The following is a 7,910-nucleotide window of genomic DNA, read 5'->3' as shown; positions in this document are numbered from 1 at the left end:
GGAGTTACTTGTTGGCTGCTACAGCTCCCCCAGTTAATACAGCCCTCAGTCTGCAAGAATTAGAACCAAGCAGATTTTATATTGGATTAATTTTAGTGATACATCCATGTGTTAGTATGCAAACGCCATTGTCACAGTCAATAACATGAGTCTGTATAGCTATAAAAAGCAAGACCACCAAGAACTGGCACCTCTGAAACTGAATGAGTAGCATAAAATTTTGCTACATGCTACACAGTCTCATAACGAAGTTTTTATTGATCTTAGAGAATCACAGCGTGCTGCACATCGATCCCCACACTTCACTAGCTAAAGCAATAGAATCATCTCATTTTGGAACTCTTGGGATCCAGAAGTATGGAAAACTGAGTCCACATACAACATCCCACTGATGAAAATGGATACCAAGCACTGAGGCCCAGGCATGGCACTCCAGAAAGGGAACTCTATGAATGCAGCTTGTCCCTGGTGCTTGCCACCTTCTTTCTGTTCTGTGATTTATCAAATTTAAGCTACTGCCCTTGCAAACTGGAAATCTTTATTAAGTGATGTGCAGAAACCATCCAAAGGTACAGGAGGTTGCTTTGTTCCATAAGCCACACTCACACAAAACCACACTTCTTGTCACCAACTATGTCCTTTAAAACCAGCTTTTACCTGCTGATTGTCCACGTTCCTCTCCAGGGAAGGGTTTGTCTTAGTGCCTCTTGAAAGCCCTGAGTTAGGAGAGACTTGTAGTGTTGCACATGATGTTTGTTCAGGCTGGGGCACTGGAGTGTATGGGACATGCTGGTTTTCACCATCTTAGGCCAGCCAGAGGTCCAGGAGATCTACAGAGGGAAGCAAGAGTGAATCAGCTCAGAAGAGCAGAAATGGCCGATTTTTACAGGAAGAAAGAGGAAGAGCAGAAGATGAGTTTAGAAGATGTTTTGCCCTCAAAGGCAGCTGATGTATGCAGATAAGGCATCTGCTCTCACATGTAGTTCATGACTTTGGATGGAGAAAAAAAAACAAACTTAAAAATAATATAAAATGTATCAGAACGGAAACAGTTTCACACCGTGATCAGATTTCAGAGGAAAGCCAGAGCCCTCCTCAGAAGATCAGACTCTTTATAGGCTGCTTAAAACAGACTCTGTGAAGATGAAGCACAGGGACCTGACTTTCAAGCAAGTAAAGAGCCTACTGACCCCAAGTCACCCATACCAGCTTTTTCCCAGCCCAGCCCAGAACAAGTCAGTGGCTCCTACCCAGTCTTCCTGCATGGAGGCAGTTGAGAATTGTTCCAAAGGTCTCTGGTACCTGGGAACAGGTCTTCTTTCCCAGCGATCCCAGTGCTCACCTGCACTGTGCCCCAGGGGAAATAACTTTATCCCTATGCTGTATTCAGATGTCCTGCCATAGATTAACCCCAAAGGGTCTAAATTGAAGACATAGGTAGTCCAGGAATAACACTAGCCCTGTCCTTCATACAAATGGCATCTAACTTCTCTTGGGCACCCAGGATACAGCCAAGCCTTCCCTGATCCCCGAGATGAGACAGGGTCCATAGCAGGACCTGCTCAGTGCCTCCTTTCCTCATCTCAGGGACTGCTGCATTGTAAAGGCAGATTATTAACTGCTAAATTTATTTTAGCTATAACTGGGAAAAGTAATCAAAGCAAATGCAACAGCTCAGGAGGAATCAGAGTAGGATTAGACATTTATATGAATAAGAATAGCTTCTCCACTTCCACTTGCTGTGATAAAAATAATGAGAATCTCAGATTTCATGCTCCAGGGCAGAAACTTAATCTCTGAACAAAGTGTTAGAAGGAAATTTCATCTCCCAATAGTAGTCCCCAACTGTCCAGGCAACAGCATAGGGTTTGGTGGTGTCTAGTAGCCACTGCTAGACACAAAGCTGGCTGGAAGCCCATAGGCTTGTTCAGGAGCCGCTGCAGCAGGGAGGAAGCGAGGTGGGTTGCAGTGCATGAGGCATACATGAAACAAGCCCATCACTCCCTTTTCTTTTCGCATTTCCTTGCTAAATCTTAGTCCCTGACAATCAGTGAGTTTCTGCATTGGATTCCAGGGATCTCATGGGTTTTTGGATTTGTTTCTGTGCAGAGCCCTTGCCTCCCTTGCCCCCAAGCAATCTGAGCCGTTAAGCTATGATGGCCTTAGCCTCAGCTGATTAATAAACTGGCTTGGGACTGCTGATCTCTTTGGACCATTAAACCTTTCCCCAGCGACTAGTCATTAATCCCCCAAAGAATCATCCTAGATGAGGTTGTTGTTAGCCACATCAATCCTTTTTAAGGCCTCAATTTGCAGCAGAAAGGAGCGGGGAAGGGGGGGGACAGTCTGCATTTGTCAGGCAGCACCATCTGTTCCCTCAGGTTACAGACACCTACACCAGCCTCTGTATGCCACAGCTTAGTGTTTCCATCCAGGTGAGGGCTGTCACTGTGCAGCACAGACACCAAAGAGCAAGGCAGTACTGCACCAGACATCTGGGGTATTAAACAAGACCAGGAGATAAAGCCAACATTTGTTTCCTTAATTGATGCCTTTGGCTGGGGCCAGAAGGCATCACAGTATACAGTTAGGGTAGGAATACCTGCCGTATCAATTTCAGCAGAGATGCTTTCAAACAAACATGCTTAGGACATGAACTACCCAGAACATTGTTACATATAGGCCTGAGCAAGTACCCTAGTTATCTTAGATTCTGTTTGTAATCCCAATGTCTTCATTATTAAAACAGTCCACATCGTCAGCCAGAAGACTGGATTTGCCTTAATGATGACTCTGGAAATGCAATGACACACATTTTGGCAACCCTGGCCATAGCTGCCCCCTCACTCTTTCGGCCTCTTCCCCTATTGTCAGCACACTAATCCTGATTATCTTTCCTTAGCTCCTCTAGGAATTTTTGATATCCTTCAATCTCATTACCATGAGCCATACTTAGGGGTTTGAAGGAGGATGGTGGCAGATGTTGAAATGTACTCTCCAAATAGAATGCAGCATAGAAATCACATCTGCAAAACCACAGTCAAATGTTCCTGGATTTTCACCTAAAAATTCACAGCTATTTTTTCCCTTCTCTATCTCACAAAAGTTGCAGCTTTTGAACTCTGAGTTTTATGTCTGTGTGAGATTTTGAATGAGTGGTGCATGTTTAAGATGAGGTTTTATAGAGATGAGGTCATATAAAGCTGTTAGCTGGAACCAAGCTACCTTTGTAGCTCCACATAGAGCAAACTGTGCCCCGATGTGGTCTATGCTACTGCATATTGAGCTGCTGTTAATGGTCTGCTGGAGCAATCATAGAAGGGAAGGGAGTGAGGGATGATGCTAGTACACAGCTTATGCTATGGACAACAGTTATCTTCTGCAGCTAGTTGTGTCAAGGACAGCTGCTGTTGAAGCCCACTCTTCAGACAACATCAGAGAAAATAGCTTCAAAGTTTAAATGGGTAGCTTGACTTAACCGTGATGCTTCTGTTCTTGCAGAGTGCCCAAAAGAGGCAATGAGAGGGCAAAGCCCTGGCACTAGGACAGCTTGGAAGAGGACATCTCCATCCTCTGCCTAAGAGCTGGTCAGTGCTATGCTCATTAGGCTTCCTGTTTGTCAGTGCCATTGCTGCTTCATGTCTCTGTGCTTCTGCTGCCAGCTGTAATTTGGAAATGACCATATCAGCTCTGTGTGAGACTTCTTATACCATTAAATACGTTGTACCATTAACAAGCAAAAATTTTACACATTCTTATCAGAGGTCCTGGTCTGCCTCTTTGCTACTAGCACAGTGCATGGCTTGCAGGAGTCCACCATCAGATTAATGTGAACATGAGTCCAGAAATCATTTTGGCTTTAGCAATGGCTTGGCTGGTGTTGAACACACCAAGTTATAGCCAACAACATGTGGACTCCAAGGGAGTGGGGGAAAAAGAAACCAACCTCACACACATGAAAAACCCATCACTCAGGCTCCTTTTAAATGATGAATGCAGTACACAGTGAAAGGCTTTTCAGCTTTCAAATCTTCACATGATTATATAAACCTTAACTCATCCCAGCTACTGAGGACTTGTGTTTGTTTGTGGGCACTAATAGCTGCTGCAGTGTTATAGTTAGAGCAGAGAATGAGGAGTCCCATGGGGAAATGGAGGAAAGCCCACATTGCTCAAGTCATTTAAACAGTCAGGGAGATAAAACACTGCAGAGGAGCTCTGGAGGGAGCAGTGCTTGGGGCAGGGAGGGGTCACAGCCACCCCCAAAGTTTCTGCCTCTCTTGGGTCCATACAATTAATTATAGTTATTAATTATTTAGGACACTACAGTAATAATTCGTGCAATAATCATCTCAGACACTGGAATAGCCCCTTCCAACCCCTCTTTTGTGGAGATCTTACAGGACCTCACAGATTCCCAGGCAGTCTCTTGCCTCACTGCCTGTGGTCTTAGACTCCCTATTGCACCTTTGAGAAAGCAAAGCCTGGTGGCACCAGCAAGGAGAAAGGACCACACCAGCCAGGGCCCCACTGCCCTGCAGGTACATGAACAAGGGCCTGGCATGGAGCGTGCCGGGAGCTGCTCCCGCACCGGAGGGTAGCAGAGAGAACATGGTTTGGATGCTGTGGCTTTCCTGGGAAGACTCACTGCGTGCCAGCATAGAGCAGGGAAGAACCCTGAGGTCCTGATAAAACAAAGCTTCTCTGGGCGCAGTGGGGAGCTATGGTGTGATCCTGCTGGCCCTTAGACCTCTCTTGGGCGCCTGTCAAAGAACTTGCATGTGATCCCAAATTCATCCCCAGAGAATAATCATCCCCCATTTTTGTGCTGGTGACTTTTACAGCATACCCCAGGAGTGCTCACATTTGCAGCGATTTCTCACTCTGACCTCCCTGGCTGTGGGCATCATAAGCCAAGTGACACCTGAGGACTGAGGATACTGTACTGATGCCAGAGGTTTTGCTTCATCTTGGGACCTTGTAAGCAACTACGTTACTCAGTGAGCAGCAAACAGCCAGAGGTCACTTCCCATACACAGCCTCCCACCTCCATTCACCCATCAGGTGAGCCCAGAGGACAGGAATTTCCCAACTCCCTCCCAGCCCCTTTCCTTCCCATCACGTCAAGTGGCACCTCACTTGCAAGGACTTAACTCAGCCAAAAATTAACATGCTTTACAAAGCCCACACCCTGAAGAAAAGCCATCAGACCCACACCATCAAACAAGTAACTCTGAAAACCAAGAATTATCTCTCCTTCACATCCATCCACTCCTTCCTCCCCCAGGCAAGTCCCAACTGCTGCTCACAGCATCCACGGTGCGACCCATCCTGCTGCATCACCCAGCCTCCCAGGGGCTGGCGTAATGGGGAAGTGTCAGAGATCAGAGACAAGAGAGCAGCGACTGCAATATAAAAGCAAACTGAATAATTAAAGAGAGAAGCTGCTCCTCGCAGAGAACAAAATGAAAGAGTTGTGTGATTTGAGCAGAAGTGACCTTTACGCTTCATTACAAGGAGGTGGCGTCCTTATAGGGTTATTAATATTTCCAGCTGAATTAGCTTGGGTTAAAAATGGCTCAAAGGAATGAAGAGGGAGAGGGAGTGTGTGCACAGAAATATATCATCCTGTCTTTTCTCCTCCTCTTTGCATTTAACCTTCTTTGTAACTTGTTGACTTGAAAGCAGAAGGACTGAGCGGCCACCACGAACAAGACTTCACTAGAACGGGTGAGAGCTGCAGGATGACCTGGCTGAGAGATCTTCCCTCCCCACTGGCTGACCTTCAGCAGGAAGCCTGCATGATGCCTTTGTGGCTCTTTCTCCATGTTCTCATCTAGGGCATAAAGCACATCTTCATTCACCAAGCTACAAACACATCACAGGACTGATATTCAGGTGGTTTTAAGACAGTGGTGGAGCTCAGTGCTGTTGCTGTTCAGACTACATGGAGTCCCTAGGATTTCCTAGGGCATTGCAGGTCTCGTGTGCTCTCATGGTTACTGTTCATCTCCCATGGGCCCACTGATTCCCCTTCCCACTGCCCACAAAACACCTTCCCTCTCTCTTCAGTGGGGAAATGGACAACTCTGCTCAGCAAGCTTTACACCCTGAAACAAGGGACACACATTCATCTTCCCTCCCACATGGAGACAATGCCAAGGCCTTCACTAAGATTATTTTAGCAGAGGACAGACCAATAAACATGCCACAGAGAGCAGAGCTGCTTTGATGCTGTAGCTGACAGAACTTCATACACACACTGTTTTCCCCCAAAGTGCACACAGAAAAGGACCTTCATTTCATCGTGTCCCAGCACACACAAGCCCACACAGCCTTATAAAAGTATGACTGTCGATAACGTGCCAAAGCACTGGGTGAATTAAATAAGCAAAGCTGAACTCGGTGATCTGAACCTAAATCCAAGCTGCAGTTTTGCTGCTAAGAGCCTCGAGGTGTACATGGTTGTACTTTTTGCTCAGATCACTCAGTCTCATATGAGTCCCACCAGTGACTTTGCAGATGCAAAAGGGCTGCTACCTTGATAATGCATCCAGACATCTGGTTGCTTCTCCACAAGTCTGATCTAAACAATTTCTTTCAGTGCCTCTCTCCGACCAGCAGTAACAGACATCAAGAAAACCCACCCTAACAAAGAAAAAGAAGGAAACGTGAAGGCAGGTACACACCAATAAGGAATGAGGGTGCTGTGGTGGAGCCTGCCATCAGTATCATGGGCTGCATCATCACCACTGTGGTTACTTCCACATGATCCTCCCTGGAGGCACAGCAGATCACCTGCCCCTGCTCCACTTGTGGAGGGGCTCTTGCAAATTTAATGCAAAAACCCAAATTAAAAAGAGTTTAAGCTTTTGAAGCAACCATGAAATGGATACAGTGGCAGCTGCTGCTCCCCTAGTGGCTGCTGAATCACAGCCCCTCACTTATTTATAGGTGTCCCCAGGGTGCTTGCAGCCGAGTCGATGACAAATGCCAATGAACATCTACTCTCACTCCCACAAGGTGTTGTTATCCTGGCTGTAAGGGAGATGCAGAGCAATTAAACACATCATCAGCTGTGTCAGATGGTTGTAGTGGAGGCAGAAAGAGGACCTGAGACACTGACCAGCCAGCTCCTCCAGCATCATCTGAGCATTATTCCCAGCAAATGCACAGGCTCCAGTCTCTTGCCTTACAAGATGAAGCTGGTATCTATTACTAAGCCCACAGTTTTTGTTGCTGTCTTCATTCTGACAAAAGGCTATGCTCTTACGACCACAGAAAACAAGACACTGACACACAGAGCAAGCAGAGGACTCACCTGTTTGAACTGAGCAGGGAAACATCCCAGGGATGGAGGCCAAGATGGTGATGTTCCAGACAGAGGAGCAGGAGGAAGAACAGCCGAAGTTTTCCCCTTTCTGCTGGAGACTATTTCACACGGGCCAGGCAGTGAACAGTTCTGAGGGCAAGAAGGAGAAAATTCAATCTTAATCTGGCCCTGGTGCTAGGAGAACTCATGAACGTGAAGGGAGGGGAAGGCTGGGTCAGGGAGGTACAAATACCTTCCAGGGATAGCGAAGATGACTTGTAGCACCCTTCTGCCCGTAAGAGCATCCCTCCCAGGTGATCTCTGTCTGGGCTGTGCTCCAGAAGGAAGAGACAATTCCTGTCACCGTAGTGCCAGGGAGCTCTTTCTGAGTGCATCCACAAACTCTGGTGCTGTACAGCTGGCAAAGGCAGGAGTCAGCCCGCAGGATCACCGTTATCAGCGATGATTCACAGGCCATAGAGATCACAGCTTGCCTTGTAGATGTCCTGGGACCTGGCAGTCAAGGAAAAACATCTTATTTATAAACTGGGACAAGTTACAATTGCTGAAGTATAGCCCACATGGGAGCTGCTGCCTG

At 46.8% G+C, this 7,910-nt stretch overlaps 1 long non-coding RNA gene across 1 annotated transcript; it reads right to left on the bottom strand.

Annotated features, from left to right (window-relative positions):
* Positions 1-663: 663 nt before the first annotated feature.
* On the bottom strand, positions 664-7,642 carry LOC115612981. The gene is made up of 3 exons (XR_003993218.1): positions 7,566-7,642; positions 7,322-7,462; positions 664-830 (listed from the first exon to the last, which is right to left on the bottom strand). It is a non-coding gene; the product is annotated as an uncharacterized LOC115612981 (long non-coding RNA).
* Positions 7,643-7,910: the final 268 nt, after the last annotated feature.

Source organism: Strigops habroptila, chromosome 9 (assembly GCF_004027225.2).
Source record: "Strigops habroptila isolate Jane chromosome 9, bStrHab1.2.pri, whole genome shotgun sequence".
Classification (NCBI taxonomy): Eukaryota; Metazoa; Chordata; class Aves; order Psittaciformes; family Psittacidae; genus Strigops; species Strigops habroptila.
The sequence above is the reverse complement of the archived record's forward strand: the minus strand, read 5'-3'. Positions and strand labels throughout refer to the sequence as shown.